The sequence below is a fragment of the Tachyglossus aculeatus genome, chromosome 13 (assembly GCF_015852505.1).
Source record: "Tachyglossus aculeatus isolate mTacAcu1 chromosome 13, mTacAcu1.pri, whole genome shotgun sequence".
Taxonomy (NCBI): domain Eukaryota; kingdom Metazoa; phylum Chordata; class Mammalia; order Monotremata; family Tachyglossidae; genus Tachyglossus; species Tachyglossus aculeatus.
Genome location: NC_052078.1, coordinates 9990843 through 10013144, shown reverse-complemented (window position 1 = coordinate 10013144; position 22302 = coordinate 9990843). Strand labels below are relative to the sequence as shown.

General features: G+C 40.8%; 1 protein-coding gene across 13 annotated transcripts in view; it reads right to left on the bottom strand.

Moving 5' to 3' along the window:
* Window positions 1–22302, bottom strand: part of ZMYND11 (zinc finger MYND-type containing 11) — a 116276-nt gene that overhangs the window by 69211 nt on the left and 24763 nt on the right. For 6 of the 13 annotated variants that reach the window (XM_038755687.1, XM_038755686.1, XM_038755699.1 and 3 more), the window contains exon 2: window positions 10714–10798. The exons of 6 other annotated variants lie outside the window; for them this stretch is intronic. The gene's annotated coding sequence lies outside the window, so the exon portion shown is untranslated. Of the gene's footprint in view, window positions 1–41; window positions 97–10713; window positions 10799–22302 lie in introns of those variants that run through there. One more of the 13 variants, XM_038755694.1, reaches the window with a different exon arrangement.

Sequence of the window (22302 nt, the reverse complement as noted above, 5' to 3'; positions counted from 1 at the left end):
TGCTTATGTGGATAGTAGTCCCATGACCCACTACCACTCACCCCATACTTCTTGGTCTCCTAAGATCCTTCTGGGCAGGCAGTGTTGTCTACCAACTCGGTTGAATTGTACTCTCCCAAGTGCCTAGTAGTGTTCTTCACACAGTAAGCGCTCAATAAGTACCACCGATTGATTGATCACATGCTGTACACTCTAGCTTTGATCTCCCTGTGGTAGCAAGCTCCAGCCCTACTCTCCTGCTGTCCGGGATTGTACTTTGCCAGTTGCCACACTGTGACTCGCCCTTCCACCCACCTAATTTCTTTGACCCTGCCCTCTTGCCACCGCACCCCAAGAAGACATTCTCTTGCACAACTCCTGGGTGCAACCCCAAGGCTGAAAATCGCTAATTACAAGTAGGGTCACTCCACCATCAGATCTAAGCTTAGGCCTCCATCTACCCCTTCGACTGCCACCTCAGCTTGCTGGACTCCCATCTCCTCTCATGAACAATGAACTTCCCCCCAGAGAAAGAATTCACCCTTCACTGACCTGTGATAATACCGGACTAATTTACCACAGACAAAGGGGTTGGTTACTATCCCCAAAGTATTCAGGAGGCATTCATTCAATTTGTGGAGGGAAGCTGCTTTAGAAAGAGCATCATCTACAAAGCATGCAGACATACACATTTAAGTCAAAATAAACCAGCACCGTTTCTGACTTCCACTGGCTTAGATTTTTCTGAGACTATGAAAAAACTGCCCAAAGTGTCACTCAGTTACCCCCAAACACTGGCAAGCTCGGTGGGGTGACTGTTCGCCTTTTTTCCCCCCATGATTTTAAAGTACATTCTCAGGGTTATTTCTGCAGAACTATCATCCATAGGAAAAATTCCTTGGGAGAAACTCATCCTATTGGGGGGGGGGGGGGGGGGGGGGGGGGACATGCAGCAAATTCACTTTACGGTTAGGAAAGAACAACATCCATTGGCTTCCCTGCTTTTCCATAGTTTGGGGTGCTTAGGGACCCCGAAAGATGTAGTGAGCCTGAGACTATGAAAAAACTTCGTGGCTTAATTGAATACCTATTGTGGACCTAGTACATGTTACTAAAGCTGATAATCAAATAGGAAGGCATTTTTTTTACTAAGGAATCAGAAGCCATTTTCCCTACACAAGTAACTTGAAAAGACAACTCTGAATGTGAAACACAGTACTAATATTTTCATAAACAAGTAAACTATAAAGAGGAAAATTAACATCATATGGGAGAATTTTCATTTCAGAAATACCTTTAGCAATCAATCTTCAAATCTCTAAGTGCTAATCAAGTAGTCATCATTTTTTATAAACTTTATAAGTACTATTAATAACATCTCAAAAAGGACATTTGAAAACTGTGTAAAAGGTGATTATTAGCTGAATGGGAATGAGAGTTGTCTGTAAAAGGAGGATTTGTTCTATCATCACGGCTGTCCAAAGTATTGTTTAGCAATCTAAAAGGTCAAAAGAAAAAAGGGGATAGTAGTGTAGAAAAAAATCGTTAATCTATTTCAGGAAAATTCATGATGAAATGCTAGAAACCTTCAAATAAAACCAGTGAGGCAGCCACACATTTCAATGAATTGTATCAGGTTAAAACCAACTGTCTTACGACAATTTTTGTTTCACTGAGATGGAATCCTAGAAACAAAATGGAACACCCAAACTGCTTTTCACTTTCATGATGCTTTCCATCCGTTGATCATGCCCCAAAAATGGTAGTGAAAAATCCCAAGGATCAATGCAACAACAATAAAAATATTATTTTCAGGTTCCAAAGAGCTATTATTTCATTGAGGATGGAATTTTTAGCCTCCCAAGTTTCTAATTTTCCCTATCTCATTCTAGACTCTTGTTAAAACATGCTATTCTTGCCTATGTAGCCACTCTGACATTCACCTGTGAGCCTCATGTGGGACAGGGACTGTGTACAACCCAAATGTCTTGTATCTACCCCAGCGCTTAGAACAGTGCCTGGTACACAGTAAGCGCTTAACGAATACCATAATAATAATTATTATTACTATCACCTCTGGATTTCCAATCTACTGCATCAACAGCTCTAAAACTTCTGCCTCCAAATCTCCCCCTCCAACCTCAAATCCAAGCATGGGCACCCGGCAGTCTTTCGGGGTCCCTAAGCACCCCAAACTATGGAAAAGCAGGGAAGCCAATGGATGTGTTTCTTTCCTAACCGTAAAGTGAATTTGCTGCACGTTTCCCCCCCAATAGGATGAGTTTCTCCCAAGGAAGTTTTCCTATGGGATGATAGTTCTGCAGAAATAACCCTGAGAATGTACTTTAAAATCACGGGGGGAAAAAAGGCGAACAGCCACCCCACCGAGCTTGCCAGTGTTCGGGGGTAACAGTGACCACACTTTGGGCAGTGATGTATCGGGGTTCTTCTTCATTTGTTCCCCTCCAGGAGGTCCAAAAACAACACTGTCAAAAAAAATCCTATTCTTCATCATAATCTACATGAGACACTTCTGGGTCATAAGAAACTGCAATTTCTGCCACAATTCTACCTCAGTCTTGCCTGCCTCACTGCTGATCCTTGCCCACGTTCTCCCACTGGTCTGGAACATATCAGACGGGCCACCATTCTCCCCATCTTCAAAATCTGACTAAAAATCACACTTCCTCCAGGGACTAAGCCCTCATTTCCTTACGAGATTTGCCCTCTCTTCTTTATCACCCATGCAGCTGGGTCTGTATCCCCTTAAGTACTTTGATACCCTACAGCACTAATGTACATACATATAAGTTACCACTTCCCCTACCTGTAGTTTATTTTAATGCTCTTCTCCCCGGCTAGACTGTGAGTTCCTTGTAGGCAGGGGCTGTGTCTACCAACTCTGTTGTCCTGTAATCTCCTAAATGCTTACTACAGTGCTTTGCCCAAGTAAGCACTCAATAAATACCACTGATTGAATTCTACCTGGAGTATAACTCACATTAAACTGCTTAGCCCAATATTAGCAGTACCAGAAGCCAAGGAGATAAAGCATCCATTAGTGAGGTTAGTCCCATTATTGTGCTCACTGTCAGGACCCTGATGTCAATTCGACAACCTAACTGATCAATGGTTGCCCAGCCATCTCTGCATTTAAAAGAAACTCTACAACTCTGGCTGTGAGGCACTCGATCAGTTCTCCCCCTCTTACTCCTGTCTTCCTACAACCCAGCCCACACATTTCACGCTTCTAACAGCAACGTATTTATGGTAACTCGATCTCATCTTTCTCACTGTTGACCCCTTGCTCATGTGAACTTCGACAAGTCATTTCACTCCTCTGGGCCTCAGATACCTTACCTGTAAAATGGGGATTGAGACTGTGAGTCCCACGTGGGACAAGGACGGGGTCCAACCCGATTTGCTTGTATCCACCCCAGTGCTTACTTAGTACAGTGCTTGGCACATAGTAAGCACTTTACCGGTATCACAAGTATTATTATTATTTTCCCCCACTCCTGCCTGGGACACCTTCCTGCTTCATATCTGACACTACTCTTCCCATCTTCAAAGCCCTTCTAAAATCTATCTCCTCCAGGAGGCCTTCCCTGATTATTCACATCTTTCCATCCTAGTCTCTCTCTTTCTGTGTCACCTATGCACATGTGTCCATGTCCCTTAAGCATTTTAATACTCATCCCACCGCCTTTATGTGAATATTCTGAAATTTTGCTCCTTCCCCTATCTTTAATTTGTTCTCATGTTGGTCTCCCTGACTAGATTATGGACTGCTACAGAGCAGGGACTGCATACACCTTCTCTATTTTACTCTTCCAAGAGCTTAGTACAGTGCTCTGTACCCAGTAAGCACTCAATACATACCAGTGAATGACTGATTGAATAATGAATGAAGTGACCAAGAGCATTTTGGGTTTCTCCACCTTCCTAAACCTGGCCTGCTTGAAAGTCTTCAAGGAAGCTGTATGTGAAGGGGGACTGCACGGCTACAAGCAAGATCCCTTAGGCAGCAGCTGGCAAATGTGCCAACTCCCAAGCCAATAGGAGATTTGCAAAAGTAAGCAATCGCAAAGCAAGCCTGCCCTGTCTTGATAAATTCAATGCAGCGTTTGCCAGGCAAACTGCTGAATTGTGAGAAAAAAACACTGTACCAGTTACCAAGACACTTTTTGTTAGCTTGGAAACAAGGCTGCTAAATGTTTATCCTGTTAAGAGAGATGCAGGATCCATTCACTTTTTTTCTGTTTTTCAAACTGCTCCCCAGTTCAACTTGTGATTATACAGGATGACTTCTTAATGCCACCTCATATTGTGCTGCAGTAATAGCAGTATTATTAGTATTTATTTATTAAGCAATTGCTTTGTGGCAACGCACTTTTCAGATCCAAATCCTCACTGTTATACCCCCCATTCAAGCCCTCTGCCGCTAAAACTATAATAGCCTCCCTAAAACTTTGATATTCTGGCTCATTTGTCTCCTGTTCTAAGAAAAACCAAACCAAAACAAAAAAACCCTGAAACCTAGCTGGTCTTTACAGAATTCCAGCACCAATACCCATCCATCCCGTGTGTCTTATTATGGAAAAGATGTGTTTGGTCTTGTGACTCTCCTCTAATGGACCTTTAGATTGTGGGTCCTCAGCTTAAGGGCTTTTTGTTTCTGTTTTTAAAAACTCAGCTCCTACTAAACATATATACCTACAGGACTATACAGCCTAAAATTACAATAATACAGTCACGGTTCTCTTAAAATGCTGGGGTCACATTCTTGAAGAATGCTTTATGACAGAAAGCTTTGCATTATGGCACTCATACCTTAACCAATACCACACATATGTGTCACAACCATTTCCACCAACACTGAATCACATTCTAGCTCTGAGAGATGACACAGGTTATCAGAAGAACTTCCCTAAATCCTTCCATCAGGTTCTACTCAAAACGTGTTGTGAAAACCAGGATTGTAGAAATGATTATATATAATAAAACAATAGGTCACCTTGGCCTTCAGAATGATGTATTAATGCTGTAGCAGTGCCTGTCTTAAATTTTAAAATATCTATATTTTTCTTTGGAAAATAAGAAACATCTGCTGAAAAAACACTCCAAAGGTTAGTTTTGCAAAACTGATTCCTGGGTCATTAAATTTTCTAGAAGACTCAATCCTTTTGAGATTATTACCCTCCAGAAATTTGGTACCACTATTTTAAATTACCACAAATGATAACCTTCAAAAAAACATGGCCTTAACCAAGGAGAAGAGACCAGCATCTCTTAATCATTTGGTGAGCCACGATTCGATAGATAGATTTCACTCATTGATGCATGAAGATTAAAGCTTTCTCTTTGGAACTGAGATTCCAGGAGGAAATGGCAGACACTTTCTCTACATTGACATGTATAGCACCTCACCCAGAGTCAATCCAGGTAGGACATTTAAGATGAGGTGCCTGGATTTGAAGCTATCCCTGCTTGGACTTTGATCTCCCTTCGAATGTCTGAAGACAATTTCAGAAATCTCAATGAAAATAACAATGAAAGAAAACTAGCTGCACCTTTGCTATAACAGCATTACTGCTGAAGGTCACAGCAGTGCTTAATTAGTATCTTTGTCATTTCGAGACAAATCATTAGCATATTAACTGAAACACGGATTCTCTTGAAATGATGTTATCTGATTATAATAAAAAACAGAAGTTTGAACTAAATCTTCCTTGCCAAGAATTCTTCGTTAATAATAAATTAAGTTTAAACATCCAAAAACTATATAAGGCAATTCTAGCACGGCCTATATCTTTTAAATTTTCTAGAAGGCCATGTTGACTCAGAGGCAGAGCCTGTCCTAATCTAGGTCAGTCCCACCACATTAACGCAGGGAACCCTAGGGTTCCTGTTCTTGATTCTGCTGCCATCCTAAATGGCATATGCTCCTTGTGAGCAGGGATCGCGTCTACCAACTCTACTGTACTCTCCTAGGTGCTCAGTACAATGCTCTGCACACAGTAAGTGCTCAATAAATACTATTGATTTGTCCAGGGCAGTCCTCAGTATCCACAGAGCCTAACGGCAGGGAAGAGGGAGAAGGGTGGTGGAAAGAAAAGAACCATTGAGATGACTTTGCACTGCACCATTCGCACACCTTGGGCAGATGCTGTTAATTAACATGATTCTCCAGCTAATCAGGTGGCTGGATAACATCACAGTCTAAACTCCTATTTTTGAGTCCTACCAGGGTGCCTCACAAAAAAATTGTGTTGGCCTTTCAGGGCTAACAAAACTGGAAATTAGAAACAAAACAAAACAAAAAATCCTAAAGAAAAAAGAGACCTAAAAATCTTGACACCAGATTCAGGTCAGGCTCTGATTCTCTCTGGTGCCTTGGCTGCTAGGGCACTGCCTCACATGCACAGTGAAAATGGTCCCACGCACATTCTTTGTAGGGAATATGAGGACACGCAAAAGTCCAAGCAGCCACAGTGAAAACACTTAAGGGATGACACATCAAGCTTGTGATGCAACATAATCTTAGTGAGGCCCAGCCCAGGGCTAGACTTGGGACACCTCAGCTCTGGAACTCAACTGAGACTTAATATTTTCAGCCTACAGAGAACTCTATCCTACCAGTCTGAAATATGACTAATAAATACTACTATCAAGTCCTCCTGACATAAGCTTGTTAACATATGGGGATACCATTAGGGCCATTATTAAAACATTTTTTCAACCTGACACTACGATTGCCTCATACATGTGACCAATACAAACCACATCTTATTCCTTCGAAACTTTACCTTACAGCTTCTGCCATGGAAAAATAGTGAACTTTGCATATTAACTTGCCAGAAGACTGCAAAGGAGAAAGTAAAAACTGCATGGAAAAATCCTTTGGCCTCTCTGCATGCTGGAAATAAGCATTTCAGTTTTTTTGTACAAACAGAAGTCATCCCTCCTCTCCCCCTCATCCCCCTCTCCATCCCCCCATCTTACCTCCTTCCCTTCCCCACAGCACCTGTATATATGTATATATGGTTGTACATATTTGTTACTCTATTTATTTATTTATTTATTTTACTTGTACATATCTATCCTATTTATTTTATTTTGTTGGTATGTTTGGTTCTGTTCTCTGTCTCCCCCTTTTAGACTGTGAGCCCACTGTTGGGTAGGGACTGTCTCTATGTGTTGCCAATTTGTACTTCCCAAGCGCTTAGTACAGTGCTCTGCACATAGTAAGCGCTCAATAAATACGATTGATGATGATGATGATCATGGGACAGACTGGCATAGACTATTATCTTACTTAAAGTTCCTTTCTGGTTTTCCCAAAAGAGCAGTTTTGTTTTTTTTTAAATCTACATCATTTTTAATAGCATTAAAGTGAAGTTTCACGGACAAGTTTCTGTAACCTGACTGAATGGTCTGTCTCATTTTACGATATATTTTCTACTAAATAGGTTGATGGGAATTCTGATTTGGCACAAGGATTGCTGCTTCAACCCAACATAACAGAGCAGAAAGCACATGCAGCAAGTGTAAGATTTCCTCTTTCTTTTGCAAATGTTTCCAACTCCATAATTTAGACGAGTGCATTAATACCACATAGGTTGTGGTAAACCAGGTGAAAAGCCCCAGAAACTGGAATTTCTAATAGCCTCTGAGTACAAGTGCCATCTTGGCCAACTGATCCCTTGTGGGAGTGTCTCATCCAATGGAAGAATGTGTGGCTGATCAGGATAAATCTCAATCTTCCTTGGGAGGTTGGGAGGAGCTCCAGAGCATTCTCCCCAGGATGATTTAGCATGGCCAAATTGGGTAGTAGCAGGATGGGCAAGCAGCAAGGTGTTGGGCTAATCTGACTACCAAACAGGATTCCTAATAACAGCTTTGGCAGCTGCTACAACTTCAAATCCCTGGATTCCGTGTGGCCAGGATTCAATTAATCAGTGAGCTCCTGCTCCTTGGAGGCTTCCCTTGGGCCAGTAGACCCCTTCTGTGTGGGTTTATTTCCCCCCCACCCACCCCAATTATGCAGCTCTCATTAGGCTTCTGTACGTCATGACTATGACAATCCCCTTCCTTGACAACCCAGCCTCTTTTGTTAATCTGAACTAACCAGCACCTCTCATTTGTTCATCCAAAATGCTGGATAATTAATCAATGGTATTTACTGAGCGCCTACTGTGTGCACAGCATTGTACTGAGCGCGTGGGAGACTATGATACAACAGAATTAGTAGACATGCTCCCTGCCTACAACGAGTTTACAACCTAGAGGGGGAGACACGCATTAGATAATTTATAATACATAATTCATAGATATGTACATAAGTGCAGAGGGATGAATACCAAATGCCTAAGGGTCTCAGGGTGTATATGATGCAGGATGGAGAGGGAATTGGGGAAAAGAGGGCTTAATTGGGGAAGGCTGCTAGGAAGAGGTGGGCTTTGAGATAATGATAATAATAACAATTAATAACAATCATAATAATAATACCTTTATAAGGCTTTGGATAATAAAGTCTATATAACTTCTGAAATGGTCTTTCCTAACATACTCGCACCCCTTTTTCTTCAGCGCTCTTCAGATTTCAACAAAATTTGATTACAATAATTCAAGGAAATACTACCACACGGCTGATATTTTTAGTCCTTTGCTAATGCCCAGTGGTAAAATACTCAGGGCAGGCTTGGTGGGAGATAAACAACAGGATTAAGTGTTTCCATTAAAAATGCTGTGATGTTCAGCACAACATAATTTAATCACTGTCAGTTCATTATTAACGAAGCATCACAGAAAGCCTGATAAGTACCACTTCTACAAAGCCCAGAATTCATGTAAACTTCGTATACTCAATGAAGCTGCTTATTGCCATGGTAGATGAAGGTCCGATTTTATGGAGACTATGGAGACTAAGATCCTACCTCCTTGCTTTAGCACAAGTATGCATTTCAAGTGCTCAGTGTTCACGTGTAAGGGAGTGCACACAACAACAGACCCAACCAAGCTGTGAAGGTGCCAAACTAGGATCCAGAGTAGTAGAATCTGACTGTGCACTTGTAGAGCAGTGTGGCGTAGTGGAAAGCACGCGGGCTGGGAGTTAGAGGCCCTGGGTTTTAATCCCAGCTCTGCCAAATGCTTGCTGTGTGAGCTTGGGCAAGTTGCTTAACTTCTCTGTGCCTCAGTCTCCTGCTCTACCTCAGACTGTGAGCAACGGGGACGGGGACTGAATCCAACCTAATCCACTTGTCTCTACCCCAGTGCTTAAAACAGTGTTTGATACATAGTGCACGTTTAACAAATACCATTTTAAAAAAAGTATCAGCCTATCAACCTGTCTAAAATAGTGATCACAGGGTATGAAGGCTGGCCAACCAAATGCTCAACAGCAAAATCATATTCAGTGTGCCGTAACAACTGATGCACAAGGATGACTGTTGCTACTCATAAAATTTTGATAAATTTCCCAGATCCCCACACAAACGTCAAGGGGAATAAAAAGGGAAAAGGAAAGCAGCCTGAACACCAACTATTATCTTAGGGTAGCACAGAATGCAAAGGAGAAGGGCCAGAAGAGCTGAACTTCAAGTACCAACTACAAGATACACAATTTATCATTAAGTGCATGTAAAGAATCTCAGAAGCTTAAAGCAGATATCATAATACGTAAAACGGGGCAATCGAACAAATCTGATGTCCAGGGAACCAACAGCGATCAACTAGTCTCAGTAGAGGACCACAAAGCCAGAATTGGATGTGTTGGTTTTAGTGTGAAAAAGGATGTGTGCCACTGACAAAAAGCAGTGATAACATTTCTCCGAACAGAGCAACACTCATCCTTGACATTAGCTTCCATGGTATTTTGTAGAAAAGGGTAGAAGTACATCCCAACAGGCAGAGGATGGAGAAATTGAAGAAATCCATGAAGAGGTGTTTTATCCATTGCTTTCAATGGATAGAACATGACAAAAAAAACTTCTCCACCAACAGTTTGGAGAAGGACAGTAAATTAACTAAAATAAATACAGTAGCTCAACTGGCTGTTTAAGCAAAGGCTAATCTTCTGAACGTCACAAACAATATTCAAAAAGCCATCTCAGTCAACCCTTAAAAGCTCAGGAAAAAGCCACCCAGAACCAAATAAAACACATGAAAAGGACTCTTCACCAATGTTTCAACAATAGGTAAAGACATCTTCCCACTGACTCAGTCCACTAGATTCTGAGTTTGTCACTGCCCACCAATAAAGAAGTGTCAATTTAGCACAAGGGTTAATGGAGGAATTATGTTGATTCAGCCTCAAATTTTACTCCAGTTCAGGAAAAGACAATGGTTATGATGTATCCCTTACATACAAAACCTCATCAGCATAAAAAGTAACCTTGAAAACTTGGCCAAAAAAGCAACAAAGAATCGAGGGGATGCTGAAAACGATGGCAAGGAGGCCATGCATGAAAGCCAGAGGAAAAAAGACAATTTCAGGACACTTTCCAAAGCCATTAAGAAGATGATTAAAAAAAAGACTCTGGAGAGTTCAGGAAAAAAGTTGAGTGTAGCAGCAAAAATGAGGGGAAGTTGGATGAGAGTCCAAAGTGATTTAAGGCTGAAACAGAGCATCCCAATGGCACTGAAAGACTGAAGTGGAAATCGGAAAGAGATGACGGACAGACTTAAGGATAAATGAAATGTGCACAAAATTCTAAGATAACCTTTACTCACCTAAAGTCACAGTAAGTCGTATTCAGCCAAGAGTGAATCCAAAAACCAGAACCAGAGTAATTTGGGAAGAAGTTGAATACGCCATCTGCAATGTGAAATGTGGAAAATGCCTAGGCATGGAATAACACATGACCGGAATATCTCAAAGCAAGAGAGTACACCGCTATTTAAGGCGATAGCACAATAGTTCAACGTATGCATCATGAACAAGCACACTTCGACTACAAGGAAAAGAACAAAGACAATACTGCTGATCAAGACAGAAGACTAAATTCACCCAGATCTTTCCCAAGGACTGTATTCCACAAAACCCAGCAGTAAGGAAAACTTGGGGGGGGGCTGTGGTTCTCGCGGCATCCTCTGTAAAGCAGAATCACAAATACGCATGTACAGAAACTGTTTCTTCTGACACCACGATACCCTGTATCCAAACAGATTTGTGCTGTCAGAGGAATGCCCCATAATTTCCTAACAAGTTTCAACCAAAAAGCAGAGTGAAAGCACTGGCAGAAATAGACGTCTCTTCAAAACTAACATCTAATTACTGCAACAAATACATGAAGTCTTGCCCAAACGGCAACAAACATAATCTTGATCTTTAAACCAAGACATAGAAATGCTGAATTTTGTTCAGGATGCTCAAACACTGATCATATCTACTTATACCACCCCCAATTTACTCAAGTTCAAACAGGGCTGAGCTAAAAATTTCAGCAGTGTTGGATAAATTGGCATTTATTCATTCAATCGTATTTATTCAGCATTTACTGTGTGCACAGCATTGTACTAAGCACTTGAGAAGTACAAATCGGCAACATATAGATACGGTCCCTACCAAACAACGGGCTCATGGCCCTCATAGTGAGGGAAACAGTGAACAAGGGAGTGGGTGTTGGACAAGCAACACCCAGGAGGCACTGGATTCTAAGGTCAAAACAGCCTCGGCCTCACCCTGAGATGGGTGAACTTCTGCTCCTTCATCAATCAATGGAATTTAATAAGTATTTAATGTGCACAATCAATCATTTACTGAGCACTTACTGTGTGCAGAGCACTGTACTAAGCACTTGGGAGAGTAAAATACACAACGGAGTTGGTAGACACTTTCCTGCCCACAAGGAGCTTTTATAACCTTAAATAACTTTATTTCTCTCCCAGGGCTGTTAAATTATTTGCCTAAGACCACCAACGCAGAACTCATTTGTGCAGGGAACTGGGAGGTGGTTTTGCTACTTGCAAAGGAGGGTGGGGCTCATCAGGAAATTGGCAACCGGCTACTTCACCTACTCTTAAAACTGACGGCATTCAACGACAGGAAACCTTTTGACTCAAGGTGCTCAGTGAAACTGACATAATAAAAAGGTCCTGGAGATGAGTTGCCATTGCAAAAAAAAAAAAAAAAAATTACAACCTTCCACATCCCATGCTGTTTAAACCCACACAGGGAATCAAGGAGAGTGACATAATCCTGCAAAAGTTATTTACATAGCTTTATGTGTGTCACAATTCAACCAAGGCAACTGGTAAGGAGTCAGAAGTATTGATAGCAAATAACTGACGCATCAACCCTTTAGTGACGACTTACTACATTTTTAAATGATGCTGCAAAATTAGAAAGGAAAACATAAGAATTACAATTGTGGTTTCAAAAATTGGGCTAGAAACAAAGCTCCCACAGACCAAGTGGTTAGACAACCTACTCAACTGTAGCCTCCTTGAGGTCAGGGATCTTCTCTACCAAATCTATTGTTCTGAACTCTCCCAAGTGCTTAGTTTAGCAATATGCACACACGAGGTTCTCCATCAATAAATGGAATTCAATGCTTGTTACATTGAAGGGGTGGTAAATTACTGTTTTCAGGAGAAACAGTTAAAACATTTGATAATTACAGGAGGAGAAATTGGGAGAAAGCAAAGGTTTATTTCAATAAAATCAGGAAGTCGCTAATGAATAATGAACTGCCAATGAATGGCATTTTTTGAGCGCTTACTGTGTGCAGGGCACTATACTAAGTGCTTGGGAGCATACAAAACAGACCAAAATGTTTCCTGTCCACAAGGAGCTTACCGTCTAGAGGAGGAAAAAAAGGAAATAACACTTTATGACTCTACTATTTTGGCATCAGTGTCATGCGCACCACGATGTTGGTCAACAATCTGCACCAAGGAACAGAAGATGTCTGTAATCCAAAAGGTGGATTACAATGCTCATGCGACATCTTACATCAAGAACAAATTCAAGATGAGAAGCAGCATGGCATAGTGGATAGAGCAAGGGTCTGGGCACGGGCACAAGTCGGAAAGCCATGGGTTTTAATCCTGACTCAGCCACTTGTCAGCTGGGTAACCCTGGACTTCACTTCACTTTTCTGTGCCTCAGTTACCTCATCTGTAAAATGGGGATTGAGACTGTGTGCCCCACCTGGGGCAGGGACTGTGTCCAGCCCAATTTGCTTGTATCCACCCCAACACTTGCACATAGTAAGTACATAACAAATACATTAATAATTATTATTATTAAGAAATTAGGAAGTGGGCAAATTTGTCAAATGGCACAAGTTAAGCATACAGCAAAATGAAAGGGCGGAACACAGCTACAGGGCAGGAAAATGATAAACCTCCCTCCTAACAATTGAGCAGAAAAAAAACCACAAAAAAACAAAAAAACAACTTGAATGGAAGACCAAGAATGCACTAGGCAGATATTCAGTGACTGCATTTTGGTCTGAGACGTCCAAGCTGTGCTCAAGATAGACTGGAATAATATGCTGCATGGAGTGAACAAAGATGTCAGAATAAAGGACTTGAAGGAAATTTCAATTTAATAATGCAAGGTCCTGTCTGGGAAAGACACTTTCGCTACCTTAAAAACTTAGCCAAAAGTGTTACATTAGTTTGCAATTATGAGCTGCTTTTAAGAAAACTGGCAATGATTCTCTAGTCTTTGTAAACTGATTTTCTTCACTGGCGAGATATGAGAGCTGGGAAAGAAGAGCCAAAGACAGGTTCTGCAGGCTCATCTGACTTTAAATTTTGCCCAATTAATGGTTGGAAGAAAGCCACGTGGCACACTTTTGGGAGAAGTGTTTTGAGGACATTTCCTCTTTTCTTCATCCATTGGAGCCTGCCTCCGCTCTCCTCTCTCATCTTTTCCTACTTTCCTTTGGTCCGTCAGGTCTGTGCATATTTCATGCTTTGGTTTTATTTCCTCTTGGGCTTTTCCCAACAGCTGCAATGCTCTACCATTACAGTATTCATCTCCTGGGTGAAAGTCTGAGAAAACTGAGAGATGCTGCTTGATTGTATCAAAAGACTAACTTTAAAGTGTTTCAGTGAGAAAGAAAGGTGTTAAATCTTCCTTTGCAGCTGTCGCTGTCAGTTGTCCTATAGACATGGACGCAGGGAGAAGGGTGAAAAGTGTTAGCTTGCCAATCTGAGCATGTGGCCAAATAACAGATTTGTTCTATTCTAAATTGGAATAAAGCCTACTAACAATCTCTGTGGTTCTACTGTTTTTGTTTCTATAACCCAACCAAGAAAAGTTCTGCCCTGAAAAAAAGTGCAATTTAGTTTCCAAATAGGAAGCTATCCTTCACAATTTCATTTCTTTCTCTAACAGCATTTTTATGACACACTGATATAAAAAAATTCAAACTAATCAATCCGAAATTACTTTTCCAGAGCCGCCAATGGTGCCATTTGCATTTACTAATTGTAAACAGAACAGAGGACACTAAGCTTTCTGGATTTCTTGGCATTGATCAATGTATTTTGATGATTTATAAGAAATCACAGAGATTTCCACAACTTATTAGACAAACTATGCTTTTAAATGTTTTTGAGTTTTTAATCCAGGAATTCTAAGGAAAGATTAAAGTTTTAGAATTTGTCAAATGCTGCCAGCAGATTCTAAAAACTTGATTGTGGTACTAATCAAATGGCAGTTTCTGAGTTAAGTCGGTTCAGGCAAGTCTGTTTGGGCAATAATTCTCCAAAGGAAACATTAGTTTAGGTCCTGAATCTGCACAAGGCAAAACAAACATGGAGCACCTAACATCAGTGGATGCTAACAAAACCAACATTCCTGGAATTTTGCACCATTAAGTCTCACAAAAAGCCTGTTCATTTGTTTTGATGTGTATACATCTATAATTCTTATTTATTTATATTGATGCTACTGATACCTGTTTAAGTAAACAGGTATTTTTGATGTGTTTTGATGTCTATCTTGCCAGTTCTAGACTGTGAACCCGCTGTGGGAAGAGACTGTCTGTCTCTGTTGCTAAGTTGTACTTTCCAAGGGCTTAGTACAGTGCTCTGCCCACACTAGGTGCTCAATAAATATGACTGAATGAATGAATGAATTAAACTGGATCAGCAACTTACCTGAATGACTGTCAGTCTGCTGCATACAAGGCTTTTTCACCAATACCCATCTTTATCTCCCTTCTTCACCACTTAGCTCAAAACTAAATCCCACCAAGTTAATGATGCTAGCCCAGATAGAAGACTGTTTGGTTGTTGGTTTTTTTTTTTTACAACTTCATTATCACAAATGCCCGAGGCTTGTTTTCTAAAAAGCAAGGATTAAATGACCATTGAGGCAGGATATTCTTCTCCCTCTTTTTCCCTAACAGCCTATAAGGATCATAAATAAGGTATAGATTTTCCATGTTTCCACATTTTGCCCTCCTACTTTAAGTCCAGGGTGCTTGTGTAGGATCTCTTAGGGAACCCAACGTGTGACCAGGTGATGGCCTAGTCAGGTGTTGAGAAGGGCCATGTTGGGTACATTAATACTGAATTTCAGGATCTTTAGCTGCACATGAAAACCACTGGTATCCGTCTCTATTCCTCCAGACAAAAACACAGTCCATAACCCGAAATAAGAACAAATACATCCTTCTTCAGCCTGAGCAATCTATTAGGAATCAGAAAACACACGCGCACGTACACACACACACACACACTCTCTCTCTCTCTCTCTCTCTCTCTCTCTCTCTCCAACCCCAATGAGACAACTTTAAACTTGATTCTGCATCAACCTCAAAATTCAGAAAGAAAAATAAACCAGATAATTATGTCCTGAATATTTTTTAAAAAATTTTCAAACTCCCCAAATGTATGCCTTATCTAAAATAAGCATAGAGAAGGATGCTTTGAGATGGTCCTTGCTTCCAAGCCAGTGAAGACCGCGGTGCAAAACTTTGCTCTCAAAGAACAAAGCACTGGCTTTTAGTCTCAGTCAGATTTAAGTTCTATTTTTTAAAAAAATTACACCACTAAAACAGGCTAAGTGGAAATCTCTTTTTTATTAGATTCCAAATCAGGTCGCTTCCATTTGTTCTGTTTAGAAAACACGGATGCATAGTTCCCCATCCCCTACAAAACAAATATTGAGCTTGCACCACGGAGGTTTAGTCATTGAACTTTTTACTTACAGATGGTGCTGTACAAACCAAGTTGAACAGATCAAGGTCCTACCCTCAAGGATCTTGAAATCTACAATACACGACACTAACATGTACAGCTTTAAAGGACATTCAGTGCCTGACACTGGTATAAGTTTGTAAATTGGGAAACACTTCAAATTAAGAAGAGTCAGGGAACTTTCAGGTTTAGACACGGAGACCAAAATTGGCATATTTTATTTTCCAATATATGCTAAAGCCAAAATTAATTTTGAAGTTCAAAATGTACTCTGCTTAAATTGGAACGCTCTAAAATGCACCAAGTGTAGCCTGAAATCATATCATTTTGATTTGTGTGTCCTACATGAACACCATCTAGTTTTTTTTAACAAACCTTCAACTGCTCATTTATTTCCAAATGATTATGAAACTTTGGATGCAAGAAAACTGAAATCCACAGGACCCATTTTTAGCTTATAGCCAAGAAGGTGCCTGCCAGCGGTCGTAAAACAGAGTTAAAATTCCACAAGATGACAACAAAGTAAAATATGTACAATATGTTTTTCACTCCCCTTGTAAAAAATAATGTACTTTCTTGCTAAGTTACAAATGTAAAAGTACAGTTATTAACAATCATAAACTTTACAGGGTTCTTTTGTTTTCCCACTGAGTAGAATCAAAGTAAACACGGCAAAGGGTCTATTCCATCAAAATCATAAGCTTTTTTCCAGGTAAATTTTTAAAATTTTATTATTCACATGAATTAAATTGGAGATAAATATTTCAAATGTAACTGCTAAGTCACAAAAGAATAACTGGTGGGATTAATGTCCATTTTGGACTCGGCTTCCCTTTCTTGACTTTATCTTCCTGCTTACGAAAAAGCAAAAATTTACAAGGCTGACTAGTTCCAGTTCTAATGCAGATTCATTTTATTCACATATATGAATTCCTCATCTCTACTCTTCCTTTAAATGATATTGAGCCAGGAGAAAAAAAAAAGTGATATCGTTCTTCACACTGGATAGTCTCAGGGAACCTTTTGGTGTAAGTCAATGATGCCAGATTTGTTATTCACAGTGGCCAAGTTGCTCAAATTCCTACCTGCTCACTGAACTGGGCCCAACAACGCATGTGCACACGTGTGTATGTATATGTATGTGTGCATGCGCTTAGTACAGTGCTTTGCACAGAGTAAGCACTCAATTAATAACACTGAATGAATGAGTGTGAGTGTGTGCCTGTGTGAAAGATATATGTGTAAGTGTACTTATCTAACAGATCTGCTTGCAGATCCACTGAGAGGTGGGTGCCCAGAACTAGGCTCTCGGCCTCAGCCTAGATGATTTCTCTCTCTAGGTTTATTACCATAGTGATGATTAAGCTGAAGTGGAGGAGCTCTAAGAGGCAACTGTGGTATTGGTTAAACGCTTACTATGTGCCAGGCACTGTACTATGTGCTGGGGTACACAGGCAAATCGGGTTGTCCCAGATGGGGCTCACAGTCTTAATCCCGCTTGACGGATAAGGTAAGTGAGGTAGAGAGGGGAAGAGAAGTGACTTGCCCAAGGTCACAGAGCAGACAGGTGGCGGAGCCGGGATTAGAACCCGGGTTCTTCTGATTTCCAGGCCCGTGCTCGATCCGACTAGGCCAGGCTGGTTCTAGTACCTGAGTACCAAAGTTAAAAAATGTCAGGAGCAGGTTCACCCTGCTGGGTCGTGGCAGTGCTGGCCCCCAAGTCAAGTGGCCCACGCTGGACCCCTGGCAAATGTGAGGCTTAGGGAACCACCCACAGGCCAGCAGCCAGGAGATAATAATAATAATAATAATAATGGCATTTCTTAAGCGCTTACTATGTGCAAAGCACTGTTCCAAGCACTGGAGAGGTTACAAGGTGATTAGGTTGTCCCACAGGGGCTCACAGTCTTAATCCCCATTTTACAGATGAGTTAACTGAGGCACCGAGAAGTGAAGTGACTTGCCCAAAGTCACACAGCTGACAATTGGCAGAGCTCGGATTAGAACCCATGACCTCTGACTCCAAAGCCCGGGCTTTTTCCACTGAGCCACACTTCTTCTCTGTAAAACACTGTTCTAAGTGCTGGGGAGGTTATAAATTGATCAGGTTGCCCCACAGGAGGCTCTCAGTCTTATTCCCCATTTTACAGATGAGGTAATTGAGGCACAGAGAAGTTAAGGCTCTTGCCCAAAGTCACACAGCTGAGAATTGGGGGAGCCGGAATTTGAACCCATGACCTCTGACTCCAAAGCCCATGCTCTTTCTACTGAACTACACTGCTCGACCCACACGCCCAAAGGTGGGATGCCCTGCCTAAATCAGAACATCTAGTCACATCACATAACATACATATGTGTGTACATATGTTTGTACATATTTATTATTCTATTTATCTTACTTGTACATATCTATTCTATTTATTTTATTTTGTTAGTATGTTTGGTTTTGTTCTCTGTCTCCCCCTTCTAGACTGTGAGCCCGCTGTTGGGTAGGGACTGTCTCTATGTGTTGCCAACTTGGACTTCCCAAGCGCTTAGTACAGTGCTCTGCACACAGTAAGCGCTCAATATATACAATTGATTGATTGATTGATCACCATCTAGTCACTGTAGTCGTTCTGCTCCTACCCCCGGACAAAACTCACAGAGAACAGCGCAACTCACTGCACTCAAGCAACAAAGTAATATGCTAGTGGCTCAAAGGTGGAAGATTTTTCTCTCATAGAATGGGGTCCCAGAACCTGTAATTGTCAAAAAAAAAAATGCTACTTTATAGATTCTTCAGGTTTTACTTCCTTTAAAGGATAAAACGGTTTTATAACTGCAAAATGAAGCACCTAAGTGTATGTTCTTCCAAGTTTTTTAGAGATAAGAAAAGTATGCTAACTACTTGAGAACTGGAAATGACACTAAGAAATTCACTGCTGAAATGTCCAGATATCACAATAGTTGACACCACAGCTTTTTAAATGTAATCAAAAAATAAATCTTTATTTCAACTTAGGGCTTAAATAAACTCAAGACACACCATTTTAGTTGTTTATCACACCAAAGGTGAAATAATATTGTTGATTTTTATAGACCATATTTTAAGTTATTGCTAATGGTTTCAATATAACCAATGTCTAAAAACTGCCCAAATGAAGTTTTACCTATTTTCCAGATCAAAATAAATATAATTTATCCCAGTACTCAAGAGGCTTAGCTAGAGCTTTAATAATCTTAGCAAAAATATATGTATAGGAAAAACTCAAAGTCTGCAACGCCTGGGCCCAAGGTTTTTTTCTAATTTCATTCTCCTCTTACCGGTAATATTTTGCATCTCTCTCCCATGCTGGATTGTATGCTTCTTGAAGGCAGGGATCACGTCTTCTAACTCTGTTGTACTCTTCACTAAACTTAGAAGGCACTCAATAAATACTATTGTTCCACTAACGAAAATATCACAGACAGTTTAATTTTTCCTATTCTAAACAACCTAATATCCTTTTTATAGGTGGTATTTCTGTACCACCTGTAAACTGGATAACACACAAAAATAAAGAATGGAAAGTATTACAGAATGTGTTTGTGGGTCATTTATTTTATCTGGAGGTGAAGACTGAAATGCCCTTTCCATATGTCATCAAGTAAAAGCAATGCAGAGCACTGAACTACATTATTCATTCATTCAATCATATTTTTTGAGTGCTTACTGTGTGCAGAGCACTGTACTAAGTGCTTGGGAAGTACAAGTCGGCAACATATAGAGACGGTCCCTACCCAATAATGGGCTCACAGTCTAGAAAGGGGAGACAGACAACAAAACATGTATACAGGTGTCAAAATCATCAGAACAAATAGAATTAAAGCTATGTGCACATCATTAACAAAACAAATAGAATAGTAAAATAGTAGCACTTTGTCTACCAACTCCGATGTACTGTAGTCTTCCAAAAGCCTATTACAGTTCTCTGTACGTAATAAGAGGTCAAAAAATACCACTGATTGAATCACCTCTTTGAACGACCACACAAATTTACTTTCTCCACATTTTTATAAATACAAAGCACCGATGAACAGAACTAGAGTACATCAGGGAATCTAGCAGAGAAGAACGAAAGTTTGGATAACTGAATTTTCTAGATATGCTAGATCTGAATAAATGAGTTTTGTTGTATGATGCCAACTTCTTTTACAACATTAGATGAAAGGTATTGTCCAAATTTTGTTTACCGAAAACGGTCATCCATTTACTGTGGTAACCATTAGGCCTGTGAAGGCTTTTTAGACTGTGAGCCCTCCAAAGGACAGGGGTCATGTTTAACTCCCACCTGTGTAGTCTTTCCAAGAATTTAGCACAGTGCTCTCTCTGTCCATAAGAAGCACTTAATAAATATTATTGCTGCTGCAGGAGATTATTGGGCTGTTGTCCGAATCCTCCATCTGGGTTGAAGCGGGCAGGGACAGGAAGCCAGGAGCGTATAGTCAAGGGTATGACCAATCAGAAATCTAAAAATGTTGCAGTACCATCACATTAAGTGTCTATTTTCCTTGCAGGGGTTAATTATGCTTCCTTTCTCTGGGCTGAGGGGTAAGAATATCATCTGATTTCATTCCGCACAATCTATTTGAGTTTAACTATTTGCAGTTATCCAAACTTTTGTTTTTGTCCGGTAGATCCCTGCCGGTATGGTTTTGGTTTTTTGAATGACAATACGCAACCAGGCCAGTCACTCAGTCATAGTTATTGAGCACTTACTTTGTGGAGAGCACTGTACTAAGCGCTTGGGAGGGTACGATATAACAATAACCAGACACATTCCCTGCCCAAAATGATCTTATGGTCTAAAGGGGCAAGTAAGTACCTCAATACATACACAGAAACTGTGTAGGTGGGTCAGAAACACAGAGCATGCAACCTAATGGAAACTGTACACACAACCTTACGATCTTACGATTGCTGGTAGAGTTGGCAGGGAGAGAGAGGGGAGGGGCAGTAAGGAACAAAGACAGACAACAAAGATGGCAGCCTGTTTCATTCCCAGTGATTTTTATCCTCCTGCTGGCTTTATTTCGTATCCCAGACATATGTCACTGCCAGCAAATGAGAGAGAAAGATGAAGTAAGGGATGTGAGATAAAAGATCTCTGCTGTAATCAAAACTCCCCCAACTAAATGAAAGGTGTGTGGGGGATGCTGAGAGGCTGCCTGGGAGACAGAGGTATCTGCTTAACAAACACCATTTCAAATAAAAAAAGAAGGGCTTGACAAAGTCCTAACAACAGTACTAAGTTTGGTTTAGACCGTCACCAAATAAATCGCTGTGCTTCTCTCTGAATTTGCCGATGCCTTTATCCTCCGCAAAGCTCTAGAAAACACCGATTTCTGCAGCCTGCCATTTAGTGAGATAGGATGGAGTGGAAACAACAGAACAGGTGGGTCCAGAAGGTGAGAGAATGGCAGTCAGGAAGAAATCATAACGACGGGGTCCAGGGAATCGGGACTCGGGGTAGAAGGGAAAGGGGAAGTGGTGGAGAAGGGGCACAGTCAAGCAAGTAGGAAACTAGAGAAAAAGGAGAAAGGAGAAAATGAACATGGGGGATAAAAAGGAGGAGGGTAGGCGGGATTGTAAACTAGTCATGTGCAATCACAGAACTACAGTACAAATATAAAGCATCACCATAACAAATCTACATGATATTGAGGCATCACAATCTATGGGACTTTAAAATGGGGCCTATTATTACTCATTCATTCAATCGTATTTACTGAGCACAAACTGTGTGCAGAGCATTGTACTAAGCGCTTAAAAGTACAACAACAAACAGACACACAGAGGAGCAGCATGGCCTAGTGACAAGAGCACGGGGTTGGGAGTCAGAGGACATGGGTTCTACTCCCTATTCTCTGCCACTTCTCTGCTGTGTGACCTTGGGCAAACCACTTAACTTCTCTTTGCCTCAGTTACCTCATCTGGAAAATGGGGATGACGACTGTGAGCCCCAAGTGGGACAACCTGATTACCTTGTATGTATCTAACCCAGCGCTTAGAACAGTGCTTGGTATATAGTAAGCACTTTAACAAATACCATAATTATTATCCAGGGCTTAGAACAGTGCTTGGCACATAGTAAGCCCTTAAATACCATTATTGTTATTATTATTATCCCCTCTTGA